At 38.3% G+C, this 19,930-nt stretch overlaps 1 protein-coding gene and 1 long non-coding RNA gene across 2 annotated transcripts in view; one reads left to right on the top strand and one right to left on the bottom strand.

Annotated features, from left to right (window-relative positions):
- The window catches only part of NRG3 (neuregulin 3), a 1,094,068-nt gene that overhangs the window by 482,675 nt on the left and 591,463 nt on the right, over window positions 1–19,930 (bottom strand). The gene's annotated exons all lie outside the window — the stretch shown is intronic.
- Window positions 9,818–13,038, top strand: LOC120909081. The gene is made up of 3 exons (XR_005741225.1): window positions 9,818–9,856; window positions 12,494–12,702; window positions 12,854–13,038. It is a non-coding gene; the product is annotated as an uncharacterized LOC120909081 (long non-coding RNA).

Below are 19,930 nucleotides of genomic sequence, written 5' to 3'. Positions count from 1 at the left end.
TGCTTTTATGCTTTTATGCTGGAGAGAATAATTACTTCTTGATCAGAGCTAGGCAGATCAGATGATATTGGCATCACACATGTGGGCGTGTATACAGGCTGTAGTGGAAATCACCACCTTCATGAACTCTCGGCAATGGAGAAACTGTGCAGTTTATCACTGACTATGGTATACAGATAAGCCAAAAAGGTATATAGTGGCAATATTTTAATGTGAAAATAAGATTCATAAGCTGTGGGCACTGTGGGGAGGGCAGATTAACTATTTTCATGTTACTGGGTACTTGATTCAACCCTATTGAATTCTATTACTTGGCATTAATTATGCCTTGTTTCTTAACATATGGATTGTCCATGTATTGTAAGGAAACCTATTTTGTTTTATATGTCCTATGCATTTGGCCAGAATTATACAATATACACACATAAAAAAAAGTATTATATCTTGTTTTTTTTTTATGTATTGCTGTTCTGTGAAATACCTGTTGATCCCATTTCATATTCCTGATATGTGCCTGCTGTAACATGTACTTGGGCACAAGGTACAGAAGGCACACTGCTGTATCCTGTTCTTTTTGTAAAACGTTCTTTGTGTGAACTCAACCTTCCCTCCTAAAATTATAAAAATGTATCCTCACACTCTCCCTACAGCCATTCACTGGGAAGCTCGGTGTATGGTTGCTTCTCCTCCCCCCAGCTCTTATGCAGCTAGGAACAGCGTGAATGTGATAATTGATAGAAAAGGGAAAAAGGGTATCTATAAAGTTTTTTTATCAATACACAAATGTTTTGACTTTCATTTCTATTTTAAACTCAGCAGGTTATTTTACAATCACTTTAAATTAAGGCTGATTATAGTAAATACAGGGTTTATAATGGGTTAAACAGAGAACATTTTATTAAAAAATAACTTGTCAGGTTGCTTTAACTGACATCATCTGCAGATTGAAGTTCCTCCCTTTGATCTGCAGCTGAATGAACAAAATGATACCAAAGTAACATTGGGGGTTATTTATGAAAGGCAAATGCACATTGCACTACAAGTACAAACTACAAGTGCAAAGTGCACTTGAAATTGCACTGAATGTGCAGTCACTGTAGATCTGAGAGGGACATGCAAGGAAAATAAAAAACAGCATTTTAGCTTGCACATGATCGGATGATGAAATCAGCAGTGCTTCCCCTCATTTCAGATCTACCCCTCAGATTTACAGTGACTATACTTCCAAGTCGATTTGCCTTTCGTAAATAAGCCCCATTATGTCACTTTGTTCAGGTCTGGAGTTGTTTACAAACACTGATTCAGACTACTTTTTGAACTCTGCATCTACTGAACCTTCTCTGAGCAAACATAGATTTTGGCTTTGTATACTGAGAGGGTCTCAGCAGCAGGGCAGAGATGCTGGATATGGTATCCATGCCCTGTGTGCAATTATACATTTTCGGGGGTGTTTATAGTATGTCTAAAGCTTGAAACTAGTTAAATAAGCTGGTTAGTAGCCTCCAACACTACTAGAAGCTTGTTGGAGGTCCACTAAAGTCCCAGTATGATGTCATATGATGTTGCAAGACTTAAGTGGTGATATCTGAATGATGCCTGCAGTTACAGGCATCATTCAGATATCTTCTTTTAGAACTGAAGATTCCCTTCACCATAAGAACAATCATAGCTGCTGTTCAGTCACTTGATTGTTCTTAGAGGCGGCATACCCCCTCCAACCGCCCTCCGGTGCTTCTCCCTGCTTGCCCCTAAAAAGGAGTCAGAGAAGGTATTGACCACCCTGGAAGGTTACCAGAGAGATTTCTGGTGGGCCAGATGGTCCCCAAAGTCTCTATGATCTTTCGAAGGCCGGGCGTGATGTTATAATGTCACTCCCGGCCTCTGCACTAGAAAAAATGCTGCTGCCTTGGCTGGGAAGACAGGATTGTTTTCTTTTTTCAGACTTCCCAGCCTAGAGGCGAGATCTGGGGTCTTATAAACCCCAGATATCGCTGTAAAGAAGACCTGTCATGTCTTTACATTCCTTGTAATAGGAATCAAAGTGATAAAAAAAATTGAAAAAGAAAGTGTCAAAATATAAGTGAAATAACCAATAACATTTTTTTTAAAACACCCGCGTACCCATGTGCTCGCAGAAGTAAACGCATACATAGGTCACACCCGCGTATGTAAACAGAGTTCAAACCACACATGTGTGGTAGACCTCCTCTGCAACTCTAAACAGGCAACCTGTGAAAATATTTAAAGTGTCACCTATGGGGATTTTTAATTACCAAAGTTTATATAATGTTTGGAGGTTCTGAGTAATTTTAAGCAAAAAATTATGATTTTTACATGTACTGTAGGAGCGAAGTGTCAGAATTGGTCCAGTAGAAATTTTACAGAAGCTTTGCAGAAGCTTGCTGACAGTTTAAATAAAACACTTATATGATATCTGAAGTCTATGTGAAACAGACCTAAGAAGTGGCGCCAAACCTTAAATTCTGGATTCTACTTTTAGTTTTGAAGTGGTGGTATATGTAAGAGTGTACTTTTTTTGCATGGCAAGTCTTCATCTTTATTAATTTTGAGAATTAATACACTATGGCAACTGTATGCGTAAGTTGTTCAAGTATTGTATATCATCGTTATCTGTAGCCACTGATTTTGAATAAAGATCTAATCTGTTCAAATATAATGAAAAAGGCAAACATTTCCATGGGGCATACTTAGTTTTTCATATGACTGTATATGGGTTTTGTAAAGATTTTCTTGTGTTGTTTGGTAAGAAAAACAGTACAATTATTTTAAATATTTTTTTTTTCTTTAGCCGGTGAATGGTAAATATTGTATATCAATATTTTGCATTTACAGACTAATCAAAACAGATAGATCCCATAGTACCCATTTAAAGTATTTTTTTTTACAGAGCTCAATAGCTCAAGGTGAAATTTAAACACACAAATTACTGAATCAGATGGTCTTCCCTGGGGTTTCTGTAGGGAGCTATTTGTGCTATGTTTCTCTTTAGAAAATGCACAGAGCTCTCAGTAATTTATAAATGTTTTAGTTGTAACAACCAGAAATAAAGCAGACTGAATGCTGAAAACCATAAAAGGTTATCATTATGAAATTGAAAGATTTTTTATCATATAGCTGAATATAGCTATGATTTAGCTCTTGCATATAGTCTTTATAGTCAACAGACATTTACACACATTAATGACTAGAAATGATTTTCAGTATAAACTTAAAAAATATTAACTAGATATTTTGTCATGAATGTTACACGTACAGTACATTTCTACCATAGGCTATGCTCTGTCTGTCTTATACTGGAACTAGAATACAGTACAGAGTTCTGATAAAGCATATTAGCAGCAAATATTCTGGTTTTACACCTCCTCCTACATATACACTGGCTGCAATCCCAGGGACTTCACCTAAATAACATCAAGACAGTTACAGCTCATGACTGCACTCTTTTTATAGAACAGTTAAAATAGATGTTTTTCTTAGTCTAATAGCTGTGTAAACTGAATATATCAAAAAGAAAAACAAAGTACACAAGTATATTTATTTATTTAAGAGATATTGAGCTCAAACCCCCATTTTGCTTCAGTGATATTCATGTATACTTGATCTAAAAAGTATAAAGATATATATATATATATATATATATATTCGGCTTTCCCAAGTGTTCTTTATCTTAAGTATTCAAAAATTACTATCCAGAGTATTGGACCACACTGTTCCAGAGGTCTATTTATACATAAAGTTGTTAAACCCCATGCCATAGTCCACTGTGCAGACTAAGAGAGACTCGGTTTTAAACTACCACCTCCATAAACAAAAATTAAAACATGTCTCCAATGGTACAGATGGTAAGAATTAATTTATTTATCAATTTTTCATTTATTATCAGTATATATTTATTATAATTTATTCATGTATCAATTTAGAAATCAAGTTAATTCAAATGGATTAAAATGAATGAACAAATACATATTAAAAATCAATTGTGAAGGAGAATATATGTAAATTTTGTTGTAAAATTTTATTTTATTTTGACTGCTAGCTTATTTGTATGGTTTTAGGTTTTAGGTTTTTTAATTTGTTATTTTTTATAATGTGCTGTATGGTATGATTTTTTATGAAACTGAATACGTATCTCTGTCTCTTAAGTGTCTCTGGTTTAGGTCACATATGAAAGTAGACACATATAGGGGCAGATCCACAGAGATCTGCACCAGCGCAGCGTATGGAAGATACGCTACGCCGCTGTAACTTACTTGTTTAAACTTCGAATCCACAAAGAATTTGCGCCGTATATTACGGCGGCGTAGTCTATCTCTCGCGGCGTAAGGGCGCCAAATTCAAATCAGCGAGTAGGGGGAGTGTTTCATTTAAATGAAGCGCGTCCCAGCGCCGAATGAACGGCGCATGCGCCGTCCCTAAATTTCCCGTCGTGCATTGCGCTAAATGACGTCGCAAGGACATCATATTTTTTAACATAGACGTGAATTACATCCATCCCGATTCACGGACAACTTACGCCCAAAAAAAAAAAAAAATCAAAATAAACGTGGGAATGACGGCCATACTTAACATGGCAAGTCTAACTGTACGCCGCAAAACAGCAGCTTTAACTATATGCTGGAAAAAGCAGACTAAAGACGACGTAAGAGAATGCGACGGCCGCGCGTACGTTCGTGGATCGTTGGAAATAGCTAATTTGCATACACAACGCGGAAAACGACGAGAACTCCACCCAGCGGACGCCAAAGTATTGCATCTAAGATCCGAAGGCGTACGAAGCCATACGCCTGTCAGATCTAACCCAGATGCCGTCTTATCTTAGTTTGAGGATTCAAACCAGAGATACGACGAGGGAAATTTTAAAGTACGCCGGCGTATCAGTAGATACGCCGGCGTACTCTCTTTGTGGATCTGCCCCATAATGTTTATACAGGCTGGGTTCTTTTTTTATCTGTTATGCTTTTACTTTAACAGTTGCTGGAAATGTGTCCCTTCCCATCATACCTTTGCAAGATATTGGCGTTTCTGATTAAATTTGTTTGGAAGTGTGAACTGATTTATTTGCATACACTGTGACCCTAATTCTTGCCTCAGGTTTGGCTTAAAATTAAAAGCTGCATGCTTGATATTATCTCCGAAAATCTTAATATTTACTTGACTCTGTATCCAAAATGTAAGGCTAGCCACACATGTATGGATTTCAACATCCACAACAAAATGTGTGAATGAAGTCATAAACCATGGCTGTCAGAATAACCAAACAATGACTGTATTTGATTGGATGCAGATACTATTTGGCAGACAATTTTCCACTTGGTTCTTTCAGCAAAAGTGAATTGAAAAAAATATTTTTGGCAAGCTAAAATGGTGCTAATAGGTAGTGCATGGCAAACTTAAAGTGACTGTAAATGAAAAACTGTTATTTAAAAAAAAAAACAACAAACATGTCATACTTACCTACTCTGTGCAGTGGTTTTGCACAGAGCAGCTCCAATCCTCCTCTTCTCGTATCCCCCACGGGCCCTTCCTCCTTGCTGAATGCTCCCATAGAAAGCCACTTGCTGTGGGGGCAGTGATGCATGCTTGCTCTTGAACCAGCTCTTTGTGTCCATAAGGCACAGAGAGTGTGGCTCAGCCCCACCCCTGCTCCTGCCTCGTTGGCTGAGACAGACATGCTGAATCTCAGAAAACACTAGGGAGAGACCTGGGAGAGCCCCGGGTCTTGTGCACATTGCTGGATCGAGAACAAGCTTTTGTAAGTATTGGGGGGGCTAAGGGGGGAGCTGAACACTGAAGTTTTTTAACCTTTGTGCATAAAATGCATGAAGGTAAAAAACGTTTAGCCTTTACAACCACTTTAAATGATAAGTTCACCTTTTTAGAACATGTTACGAGTTCCACCCATATTTATTTCCCTTCCCTCCCCAGTGACAGTGGACGGGCATCTTCTCTGGGCCCTTGCTGTCATTATTTAAAAACGTGGCTGTGTGGGTCTCCGCACATTTAGCCACACTATTCACAGTCCTCTGTAAATGGGAAACTACAAGTCCCGACAGCTGTCAGCATGTAGTTTCAGTGAACTACCATTTCGCTATTGAGCACTCTGTTAGTTCATTCATTCTTCTTGTCAGTGTGTATCTGTCTGCCCATATGAGGTATTAACAGACAGAAACACTGATAAGTCTGCAGGAGTCCTGCATGGTACCAGAAATCTGCTGATAGCGAGTACAATTCTTTCCAGGCTCCAAGGAAAAAATAAAAATAAAGGCACATATGTTTTTTACCTGCAAAAAGATGTGCATTTTTTTTAATTTTTTTTTTAATAGTGAACTTCAGTTCCTCCACTGCCTCTCTGATACCATTATTGGTAGTTCATTTTTTTTCTTAACCTAGGAGCAAATATTTTTTTTCTGACACACACTTCTGCAATTCTATCCTATGAGAGAATTTTAGATGTTTGGCCCTTTCCTGGCATGGAACATGTGACATGTCACAGGAGCTTGCATGACTAGTCAGGAAGTGCAGAAAATCTTGCACATATGCAGCTGGTAATGCCCTGTACACACCATCGGTTCGTCTGATGAAAATGGACCGATGGACCGTTTTCATCAGACGAACCGATCGTGTGTGGGCCCCATCAGTTTTTTTCCCATCGGTGAAAAAAAAAATAGAACCTGTTTTAATTTTTTTGTATGGTTAACAACCGAAAGAAAAAAATGATCGTCTGTGGGGAAATCCATCGATCAAAAATCCATGCATGCTCAGAATCAAGTCGACGCATGCTCGGAGGCATTGAACTTCATTTTTCTCTGCACGTCATTGTGTTTTACGTCACCGCGTTGGACATGATTGGATTTTTAATCGATGGTGTGTAGGCAAGACTGATGAAAGTCAGCTTCATCAAATATCTGATGAAAAAATTCATTGGTTTGTTTTCATCAGACGAACCGATCGTGTGTACAGAGCATAACTGGCTTTAAAACAGAAAGAAACTCACAGCTGGCTTCCCACAGACAAAATGGTGACCCTGGGGACCCAAAGGTCATTGAAGAAATGGCCAGAGTGAAGACCATGCTGGATTTCTGGTCTGGTAAGCATCTTTTTATTAAAAGTCAGCATTTGTAGCTGCTGATTATTATTTGTTTACATTGAATTTTTTATCAAATGTTGAGTGCATACAAATTGGTAACCATGCCCACTTTTAAACAAAAAAAATATGTTTTACAATACTTTCCCCTGACCTAGCCTATCTAAATGTGGTCAAAGACAATTATTTAACAATTATAGCCCATTTTCTAATAGCTGCTATACTCACAATAACAACTAAATGCAATAAAAAGGTAGACACAGAAAATATACAAAACAATGGGAGCTATTAAAGATAACTACATAAAAAGGTTTTATTTTCAGATGGGACAAATGGTTAAGATATATGGATAATAATATTCTTGATATATAATTCAACATCAAACTGTCACGCAAAAAATTTAAGATTTATGAGATAGTGATTTAAAACAGCTTTATTATGTTCTATTTTCTTAGTAAATTTTGTCTTTGGGGGAGTTGAGAACAGTCTTCACTATTTACATGGTCAACAACCACTTACATATAACAGTATAACCATTGTGTTAAGTGATATAAAAGAAATGCAGTTAAAAATAATTTGTTGCAAATGTGATACGGTATGCAAATAAGCACATACAAGTAATGGTTTAATTCTTTTAACTATTGTTGACTATTGTTGACTAAAAATAGCTGCCTTCATAAATGACACAAGCAAGAAATAAGTGTCTTAGGCCCCATACACACCATAGAATCTATCCGCAGATAAATCCCATCAAATGGGTTTCTGCGGATAGATTCTATGGTGTGTACACTCCGTCGGATATTTATCCGCGGATAAATCTCCCCTGGGATGGATTTCCAGCAGATCGGATATTTGCTGACATGCTCAACAAATCCATCTGCTGGAATCCATTCCAACGGATGGATCCGCTCGTCTGTACAGACTTACCGGATCCATCCGTCCAAAGGGATTCCCCGCACGCGTCGTAATGATTTGACGCATGCGTGGAATTCCTTATATGACAGCGTCGCGCCCGTCGCCGCGTCATAATAGCGGCGACGGCGCGACACGTCATCGGCAGAGGATTTCAGCGCGGATTTCAATGCGATGGTGTGTACACGCCATCACATAGAAATCTTCTGAAATCCTCGAGAGGATTTATCCGCGGATACGGTCCGCTGGACCGTATCTGCGGATAAATCCTCTCGTGTGTATGGGGCCTAACTGTTACACAGCCTCATTAAAAATTGCACGGTCAGTTTATGTGTCACAGAAAATTAAAAAAGAGACAATTCTAAAAGTGTAATCTCAGTTATTCCAACACAGGGTAACTGCTTATTAACAGAACTAGAATATACCAGTGGTTTAAAAAAAGAAGTGCAGGATGAAAATTAGATTGGCAAGAAAATTACCCAATATTTCCTTCAGAACATCTGTGCACAACTGCAAATGTTTATTATGTGGCATCGCCACCGTAGTGGAGAAGGATCTGGGGGTTTTGGTAGATCATAAGCTCAATAATGGCATGCAATGCCAAGCTGCGGTTTCCAAAGCGAGCAAAGTATTTTCTTGTATTAAGAGAGGTATAAACTCCAGAGAGAGAGATATAATTTTGCCCCTGTACAAATCATTAGTAAGACCTCATCTGGAATATGCAGTTCAGTTTTGGGCCCCAGTTTTCAAAAGGGATATTGGGGAACTAGAGAAAGTTCAGAGAAGGGCAACCAAACTGATACGAGGCATGGAGGAGCTCAACTATGAGGAAAGATTAGAAGAACTGAATGTATTTACTCTTGAGAAGAGGAGATTAAAGGGGAATATGATCAACATGTACAAATATATAAGGGGTCCATATAGTGAACTTGGTGTTGAGTTATTCACTTTACGGTCAACACTGAGGACAAGGGGGCACTCTTTACGTCTAGAGGAAAAGAGATTTCATCTCCAAATACGGAAAGGTTTCTTCACAGTAAGAGCTGTGAAAATGTGGAATAGACTCCCTGCAGGGCTTTTTCTGGCCAACTCAGTAGATTGCTTTAAGAAAGGTCTGGATACTTCCCTAGATGTACATAATATAACTGGGTACTAACATTTATAGGTAAAGTTGATCCAGGGAAAATCCGATTGCCTTTCGGGGGATCAGGAAGGAATTATTTCCCCTGCTGTAGCAAATTGGAGCATGCTCTGCTGAATTTTTTTGCCTTCCTCTGGATCAACTGTGGGTATAGAATTGGGTATATGGGATTGTACAATATTTTTTATTGTATTTATTTATTTTATGGTTGAACTAGATGGACTTGTGTCTTTTTTTCAACCTGACTAACTATGTAACTGAGCATCTGTGTGCTGTTCCCTCAGTCATGTCATGGCTTCATGGTCAAAACGATCAAAGGAATTTTAGTTAGAAATATTTTAGATGTGAAGATAAATTAGTTAGGGGACCCTCACTAATCTTTATCCCTGTGCAATGCAGGCTAAAAGGTGCATCTATTTTGAATAATGATTTTGGCTTTTTAATATTTACTTGCAGTGTTTATACTTTTTATCATCTATATTTTTTTATTCTCTTTGTAGCACAGCATCCCAGAGAGAGCCTGGGAAAGTCCTGTTCGGGGTTTATACCTCTCCCAGGCTCCTCTCTTACACGTTCAGGGATCTCTGATCCAGTTCAGGTGTTGTTCCTCTCTCCCAGGTCAATTTAAGCTCACCTGTACAGACAGCCTTTGCTCTGCCTGGGAAGAACAGATAGTATTGGTATGTGAGAGCAAGGAGGTTGGTAAAAAACTGTTAAGCAGTTGATATGGAAGCTGACAAGCTATAGGCTTGTTCAGCCTAGTAGTGAGGGCCTGTATATATATCGAGACATGGCTAGGTTTTTTGTTTAACTATTTTTTATTATGTTTGTTTTTCTGCACACTGTACAGCACATGTAAATAGACTTTGTATATAGCACCAATAAACACTCCACTGTTTTTCACTTATCTTATGGACTTGGTATCTGTGCCTGCTCATCCCAGGGAGCTTTTGTACCTGCTACCTATCCCCCAGGTTACATCTTGTAATTGGTCTCTTACAAGACTCACAAGATCCCTGCGGAGCCTTCCAGGATTCCTCACAAAATTCCCGCTGGAATTTACTAGGACCTCCACCCAGAGAGCAAGCAAGCAATTGTGCTTCACGGTTTGTTGCACAATTGCAGCAAGTCATCATTGCATGACTCCAGATCAATTTTATTTGCGAACATTCTGCAAGTCTACAGCAAGTTCTGGTTCAATTATATTGTGCAGTTGTCATCCAACCACAGGGGGTCACTGTGGCTGAATTTGTATGCTATGGATTTACAGAGCTCTTGCTGTAGAATCTCTATTGCAAATTTCCTCTTGCTAGGGACTTGCCAAGCAAATTTGCTACAAACTGGAAAACTAGAACATGAGCTTCAAGTGCTCTGCAAGTGTCATGTAATGACACTTGACTTGACCTCTGACCATAAGGGTACTTAAACTTCGGCCTTTGATGTTGCTGCTGTTGTGACCTATTTTCATTACCTGAGAGCTAAATACTATAATACTTAACCACCAGTTATAAAAGGTAGGTGGTGGGATTGTTTCCAGACACAGATGACAATATCTCACAATCCCATTATTTGATGCAATAAAAGAAAAGAGACAGTTGAGAGAGACAGTCACTCTCCCAAAATGAGGGATTTTAAGAGTGAGAGATGTCAATACTGTAAAAGGTAAGCACGCTGAACACAGATTGTTCAAAAATGTATATCAAAATGTAATAATAAATGTTTTATGGCTACATTGCGGAGAATGTTCATGATAACATTAACACGACAGTAGATGGGGCAGAGGTTTTGACAGCTACAAGGAGAGTAGTCAGGCCCAGGCAGGGGTCAAGGCAGGAAGCAGACAGAAGAGTTCTCAGGTCAATCTGGATCAGCAACAGACAACTGGTGGTTAAGTGCAATAAAAGAAAGGAGACAGTTGAGAGCACCTCTTGGTGGGGCAAATCTGAGAGTCCTTACTTGGAGCTCTGGTGATGACCAACTGGTAATTAGACTCTATTCTATGGGTGAGCCAGTGTCACCTGCCAGGGTCACATGCATTTACAGATTGTACTAAACATTACTGGTCAGTTCCCAGTGCCACAGCTCTGAGTCTTCTGGGGGTGTTAACATTGTATACAAGATGCTGGCACCCTGCAGCAGTCTAATGGCATTTGGATTTCTACACAGTGTGTATGTTAAAAGCAGATACAATCATATGGAAAGATTGTTTATTCAATTTAATGAGCTAGCGACAGGATCCCTTTAAGGCCCAAAAGGCAACTATTACTTTTAGGGCCCTTTCACACGGGGCGGATCAGTAATGATCTGCCTCCGTGTGTCCATACAGCTCAGCGGGGATCCTCCGTAAAATCCCCGCTGAGCTGGCAGCTGACAGGGCGGTCCCCGCACACTGTGCAGGGACCGCCCTGTCTTTCCTCCGCTCTCCCCTATGGGGAATCGGATGAACACGGACCGTATGTCCGTGTTCATCCGATCCGTCAGACGGAAGAAAAATAGGGGTTTCTTCCGTCCGAAAAATCGGTTCTTTGCGGAGGCGGACAAATTATGGGTGTCAGCGGATGGTCATCCGCTGACACCCATAATCACATAGGGACCCATGTATGTCCCGTTTTCATCCGCAACGGACGGATGAAAATGCGGACATATGGTCCGTACGTGTGAAAGGGCCCTAATACAGTCCTTAATACAGCTACAATTAACTCATTCCTCCCATTTTCACCAATTTTTTAAGGTTTTCCTTTCTTTTACACACAGCCTTAAATTAATAGTCCGCACAGGTTATTTTTTGTCTCATTATCCCAGCACTCCACACACACCACACCCTGTTTTCTCTCCCCCATTCCTACACATTTGCATTTTTCACATCACTTCATTCACTGGCCCCTTTTTTCCTCAATATCACAGTCCCCCAACAACACCTCACCTTATCCCACTTATTTTTGCACTTCCCTCTTTTTTATCACAACACTGTAATTTTCAAATAATTTCACATTTAATTAATATGATACTTTAAATAATGATTAATACATTTCTGATATACCAATTACATTTTATTTATTCATATATACTTACCTCTAACTATTTCCAGCGCTTTCCCCTATTGGATCTGCTGGGATTGATTATCTATGTGATCCAAATAACCCAATCATATGAAGGTGTGTTTGATGTATGTGTATATATATATATATATATATATATATATATATATATATATATATATATATATATATATATATATACACACACACACACACACACACACACACACACACACACACACACACACTAACAAACCAAAATATAATAAACAATGTTTTTAATTACTTTTCCTGCAGGCGCCTAACCCTCCCCCGACCTACCAACCTGTCGGGCGCCGCCATTTACCCAGTGACCTCTTGTATAGTCACACTTGATCACTTTGCTTATCCTTGGGGTACCTGCATTGGAGCGCAGGTTGGTCAGGATACCACTCTGGGAGACCATTGGGGCCTCCTCTACTGTGACAAAGGAGTTCGGTTTGGACTGTTCCATACTCATCAACTTGGTAAAATTTGTTGATCTTTTATGTAATTTGTTTGTTTTTTTTCTCTTCTCTCCTCCCCCTTTTTTATAGATCCCCGCTGTACAAAGATGGGGCAAAGGAGGGGGGTAGTTGATAAAACATATAATAATAATCTTTTGTAAATTTCTTTCAGTTACAACAATACCTCTGAAGAAGACCCTTAGGGTCGAAACACGTTAGGAATTGCTATATGCTTGTACCCGCTGTATATCAATTTGTTGTGTCCTGTTAAATGTATGGAATTTTAACGATTTTGTATTACCGCAACTCATATCTTAAACTACCCCTACATCCCCATTTTTTGTACGTGTCATCCAATAAAAAACTTTTTCTTTTACATTGTATCTTAATTCATTAATTGAGCTGCCCAAAAACCCCATTGGGGAAAATACCCTTGATACTATTACTTTAACACAGCTTCTTTGGAGTTGTTTGGTTGGCTAAAGATGAGAGATCAATTATCAGTCAAGTGAGTGGTAAAGAAAAATGACTTTCTTTGTGATTACAGACAAAATGCTTCATCGGGTCTGTGCATTCCATAGCCACCTACATCCCAGAGGAAAGAACACCTTATTTTTCGCCTTAAACTTAATTGTGGCTCACAAGAACAATACATAATAAAGCTGCCTTTGGCTGTTTTTATTCCTTTTTATATAGATTAATCACCATTTTACTGGGTTCACAGTGTTGACCTAGCTAAAGGAGGTTTGTTAATCAAAGGCTGTCCTTTTGATAGGACATCCATATTCCTCATACATGATAACAACAGTTTATTTTTCATAAAGTTAGCCGTAAAAATTGCATTTTTTATTTTGAGTTATAAAACATATTTTTTTTTCAAGGAACAACTGCTTTCTTTTTTATCTTTTAAACATTTTCTTATTCATGTGCATATTACCTTTTGTTGCTTTAGAACAACTTCCAAACTCCAACAGTTTGACCTAGTGGTTCTCACTAATCTGTATTCCCCAATTTGGTTACAATAATACTACTGCCAACATGACACCCTCTGCCTTGGGAACAAACATGCAATTGCTTCTTCAGCAAGATAAAAACACAGCCAGAGAGATGATGAAAATGAGAAATTGTGATAGAGACAACGATGTGCTACACAGCAAAAGCTGTTAGAAACTCATTAGGACAGATGGTGTCTATAAAAAGAAGAAAATGCCATGGAGACTTAAAGAAGAGTAATTGGATGAAATTATCAAAAACCTCATGTAGAATCTGCCAGATATAAGGTGTCTGATGAATTTAGGAAGAAGACAGAGGCAAGTTACAGATGAATTGTAAAATATTTTCCATCACAGTGAATAGTAGAAGTGAAAATAATGTTTAGATTGTGTTCAAAATTTAAGATGCATTATTCATTTAATGTCCAGGTGTGTGGGCTGTGGAGTTTCATCATCCACAGTCTTTCCATTTGATTCTGTAACTGTGTCTCAAATATAGAATGAAATCTAACTTGTAAATAGTTCACAGCTCAAGTATTGTTAAACAGTATATTGGGCAAATGACATGTATAATATTTTTCAGGAGTGTTTTTACATTTCTTATAGAAATAGATCTCTTTACTGATCTGTTGTGAGAAAACATGAGTTGTTTTTTTAGGAGAGAACCTTAAGTTTCAGTAATAATCCCATATGCACAACTATGGTAATAACTAGACATGTGCATTAGTTTTCGTCCGAATAAATAATAAATAAATAAATAAATAAATAAAATAAGAAAAGTTCCCTGATGTAAATCCAACATGAATCACATTGTCTAGTAATGTATCTCTAGTGAAAATCACAATAAGTGACACAACGATGCTTACTACTTTCATCACTAAATGGCAGTTCTCTGGCACTGTCATTATCATATTTGATCAACATGACCTCACCTAGGATGCCTTCACTGCTTTGTTTACATGGGGGATTTAGCATCAAGTAAGTAAGTAATTCAATATAGTAATGGTAAATTAATGAGCAGGTTTAGGGCATTCCCAATCGTAGTATAGAATTCTTTTTTTTTTTTTTTATGTTGCACTTTAGGGCTTATGCAGATGGGTGATTAGTCCCATTGTCTATGCAGAGTTGCTGGCAGTAACATTTGTATCCACCGTAGAGCTGCATGCAGGCAGCCCAAAGAATATACTATTTATGCAGCAGCTGTACGGACACAATCACAGGTCAAAGTTTGACTTGAGGGCAGGGGTAGGTACACAGGACCAGATCCACAGCCAGCGGCTTAACTTAAATCTTCCTATTTAAGTTACACCGCCGCAAAATTTCTACCTAAGTGCCCGATCCACAAAGCACTTACCTAGAAATTTTCGGCTGTGTAACTTAAATCTGTCCGACACAAGGCGTGCCCAATCTAATGGGGCGAGTCCCATTTAAATTAGGCGCGCTCCTGCGCCGGACGTACTGCGCATGCTCCCGACGCGATTTTCCCGACGTGCTTTGCGCGAAGTTAAGTTACGCCGAGTTGTGTGAATCGCGCTGGGTAAAAAAAGTTGCGTCGGGAAAAAAAAGAGATGCGGCGGAAAATTTTTTTTTGAAAAAAAATTAAAAAAATTATTTGACAGCGTCGCGGGAAAGAAGGGTCTACTTTTACATGGTGTACTAACTTTACACTTTGTAAAAGTAGCCCTAATTTTGCGTTTGCAAACTAACAACTTCACGAAGAGAAACCGCTTCGTGGATCTCCGTAAGTGCTAATTTGCATACCCGACGCGGAATTTCGACGAGAAATGCCCCCAGCGGCGGCCGAGGTACTGCATCCTAAGATCCGACAGTGTAAAACTATTACACCTGCCGGATCTTAGGAATATCTATGCGTAACTGATTCTGTGAATCAGTCGCATAAATAGAAACAGGGATACGACGGCGTATCAGTAGATACGCCGGCGTATCCCTTTTGTGGATCTGGCCCACAGATCCTAGTGCAGTTGCTGTGTGTTTGGATCTGTGTACCTACTTCTGCTACATGTCAGATTTTGAAATGTGATTGTGTCCGAGCAGCCGCTGCATGTGCATCCACTTCTGCCTGCACACGGATTGACTTATCTGTCAATGGCTCTTTATGGGGGATGGAACTACCATAACTGAGTAGAAAAAGGGAAGGGACCTTGGAGGATTATCATTAGGAGGATTATCATTACCTACAATAAATAAAAATAATTGGTGAAGGATTTGTATTTAATCATTAATGAAGTAGTGGCAGTTAGAGTTGAGATACAAAAATTGTCTAATAAACAAATTTCTGACTTTCCAGTAATCCATAAATTCCATCATCTCCCGAAGGTTCACAAGGAGGGAATTTCCTGTACCCATCAAACCTATTGTCACCAGTATTGACTCCCTTCAGTCTTCAGTAACAAAAATTGCCTATTTATCTGCAGGAAACAAAACATGCAATCCAAATATTAGAGAATAAAGCTTGGGACACTGAGGCTCAATTCACACTAATGAATTTTTTTTATGCTTTTTTTAACATGGATTCCTATCGAACATGTTCACATTAATGCATTTTTGTGCCTCTGCGTTTTTGGAAAGGGCTGGGGACTTTTTTCCTGCAAAATGCAGCATTTTGCATGTAAAAGACTTCAATGAACTTGCATCCAAGACACAAGTATTGTGTTTTACTGTGATTTTGCAACAATTTTTTTTTTACATTCACTGTATATAGCTGGTTGCTGAGGAGCGGGCCGAGAAGCCGGCCACTGCGTCATTAGCAACCAATGAGTCATCAGCTGTCAGCGGGCTTCCCCGCTGACAGCTGAATGTCCAAAATAAATTGCCAGCTTAAAAAATGCATGAAAAATGGCGTGGGGTCCCCCCAAAAGACCATACCAGACCCTTATCCGAGCATGCAACCCGGTAGGTTAGGAAAGGGAGGAGATGAGCAAGCACACTGCTCCTGAACCATACCAGGCCGCATACCCTCAATATGGGGGTGACTGGTGGTTGTCGAGGTCTGCAGGCAAGAGCTTCCAGATTCCAATAACCTCTCACGCACATAATGTGACAACCACCGGCCAGGGCTGTTAAGGATCTGTATGGATTTTGAGGAGGCCCACAAAAATTTTTTTATTTTGGCGTGGGGTGTCCCCTCCAAATCCATACCAGATTGAAGGGTCTGGTATGGTCTAATAAGGGGAACCCCGCACTGTGTTTTTCACAATTTTTTTAGCCAGCAATTGTTTATTTTGTTTTACATTCAGCTGTCAGTGGGGAAGCCCGCTGACAGCTGATGACTCATTAGTTGTCAAGGACGCGGTGGCCAGCTTCTCGACCCACTCTTTAGCAACCAGCTATATACAGTGAATGTAAAAAAAACACAAATAGCAAAATGCCATTTTGTGGTAAAAAAGCAAAAGTGTAGAAAGCACAACATAAAGCACTGCAGAAATGCTCCAAAGCAACATGCATAGAGCCTTACGGTAAATGCCAAACAAGTGATCTGGAACACCTATTGGATATGTATATTGAATATTCCACTAATTTGAAACACTCTGTTGTGGAGGCAGTAAGTAATTTGCTAAGCCATAACTATTTTCTATTTGATATGAGATTTTTCTCTCCAAAGATGTGGTGCTTCAATGGGTGCTACATTTACACCCACTTATGTCATATATGTGTTGGTTGGAGGATCACCATACCTTTGGAGATATTAACTACTTTAGGGATCATATTAAGTTACCATTTCTTATAGCATGACAACTACCAACCATCTCATGTCATTAGGAAATACCCAAAAGGCAGTTTACTACAGTAAGGTGCACTTGATCCACAATAGATGGCTTTGACAGGGAAGCAAGGTTTCTGGAGTGGTTTCATGGCTGTTTTGTCATCAGTAGAACTATTTGGGATCCAGAAATACTGTATGAAAATACTTTTTTAACCACTTTATGACCAGGCATTCTTCTGAGACTTTTTGTTTACAAAAATCTGTATTTTTTGCTAGAAGATTACTTAGAACCCAAAAACATTATACATTTTTTAGCAGAGACCCTAGAGAATAAAATGGTGGTGATTTCAATGTTTTATGTCACATGGTAATGCAAAACAACTTGTAAAAAACCCAATTTTTTGTAAAATCTAAAAGACGATGTTACACCAAGTAAATAAATACCTAACCTGTCATGCTTTACATTTTTGCACGCTCCTGGGATGGCAATTAACTATGATACATCTCCATAGGCAATGCTATAAAGATTTTTACAGGTTACAGAGGAGGGCTAGCTCTAAAATGTATTACTCTTGCTATAATGTTTGCAGTGATACGTCACAGGTGTGGTGCGAACACCATTTACATATGCCTGAGCGACTTACGCATCTGTTCACTTGTGTGTGCAAGCATGGAGGGATGGGGTGCTTTAAAAAAAAAATATATATTATTTTTTTTATTTTTTTTTATTTTTTACACTTCCCCTTTAATTGTTTTTTTAATCACTTTTATTCCTATCACCAGAAATGTAAACATCCCTTGTGATAGAAATTACAGTGATGACAGGTCATCTTTATGGAGACATCTAGGGTCTATAAGACCCCAGATCTCTCCTCTAACCTTGAAATAAAAAAAAATATTTATATCTCCTCTATACCAGAAGTGACATTATGACGTCATTCCAGTCCTAGATCATAGGGGTTGGGGAGAGACAATATGGTCTCTCTTAAATTCTGCATCTATCCACCCACGCAAACCGCTGGATAATTTCTCAGGCTCGCTAGTGAGCACAGTAACCCCGGGAAATACTGCCTAGGTATTTAGGGTCATCCCCCACCTGCTGCTCCTAAAAGCAACCCAGTGGCTAATCTGCTGCATGGATTGCTTTTATCCGAAAAGAGAATCGCCAGCTGAATAGTAGCTTCTAGGAGTTTCCCTTTTCCTTCTACCTTCCCCTCCCCATCTTAATTTTCCTCATCCCCCTCTGCCATCCCCTTCCTTTCATCTTTGCCCAATTTGGGAGGTTTACACTTTGCTCTACTTTGTAAGTGCTTGTTTATTTGAGTATATATATATATATATATATATATATATATATATATATATATATATATATATATATATATATATGTTCCCTTTTAGCATTTTTACTCTGTAGGTGAATTAAGCTTAATTACAATATTGCAAATGGTTTTAAAAGTCATGCAGCCATTTGCAACAATTTGTACTGTGAAATCAATGCCACTTCCTATTGGATAGAAGATCTCATCTTGTAAAGACCTCCCAAAATACAACTGGAAATAGTTTTAACATCTTCACCTCTTGCTATGCTGTGTGATCTTAATTTATACTGCTTTCACTCAATATAGCTTTTAACAGGATTAATCCCTTATCTTAATTCACAGTGTAACATATGCTGAGAGAACTGCCAGATATGAGTAGTAAAGTAATATATATATATATATATATATATATATATATATATATATATATATATATATATATATATATATATATATATATATATATATATATATATATATATATATATATATATATACATATACATACATACATACATACATACATACATACATACATACATAGAGAGAGAGAGAGATGCCCCTGGGATGTCTCTGAGACAGAATTATGCCACTTAACTTCTATTAAAATTTAAAAAATTGGCACACCTGAATAAATGTGTTGTAGCTACACATGTTATACTGTGTAGTACAACAATCACAATTATATTTTAATAACAAACTTTTTTAGATTGTGTAAATACTGTGAACAAAGCTAATACTCATGCTTAACTTTCATAGCAAGCATTATTTCACAGCAGCAAATAAAGACATAATTAGAGACTTAGATAGATTACAGAAGATTACTTGGTTTTAGCCCCTGAAAATGTATTTAAAAAACGCCATAATATAAAGAAAATAATAAATCTAATTTGTAAAATGATGTCAAAATCTGCTTTGATCTTTGTGGTTTATTTATTTATTTTTAAACACCAGAGAAGTGTAGAAAACAGGTGAAATGCAGACAGTATTTCAACTGGTAAAGAATGAAAGAAGACATTCAAGGGGGAGGATGTGTTTCAATGTGACCAGAAGGAGGGTGCATGGGTTTTCACTTATGAGACAGAAGCAGGAAGGGTGAACATGTATTTTGTTCTTTGCAAGGTATGTCAGCTCTGCATATCGGTTATAATTTGTCTGCAGTATACAATATGACAAAGCATATCAAACGCAAATATGTTTCTTTTTTTTTT

Source organism: Rana temporaria, chromosome 8 (genome assembly GCF_905171775.1).
Source record: "Rana temporaria chromosome 8, aRanTem1.1, whole genome shotgun sequence".
Taxonomy (NCBI): domain Eukaryota; kingdom Metazoa; phylum Chordata; class Amphibia; order Anura; family Ranidae; genus Rana; species Rana temporaria.
Note: the sequence above shows the minus strand (reverse complement) of the source record. Positions and strands in the feature narration are given on the sequence as shown.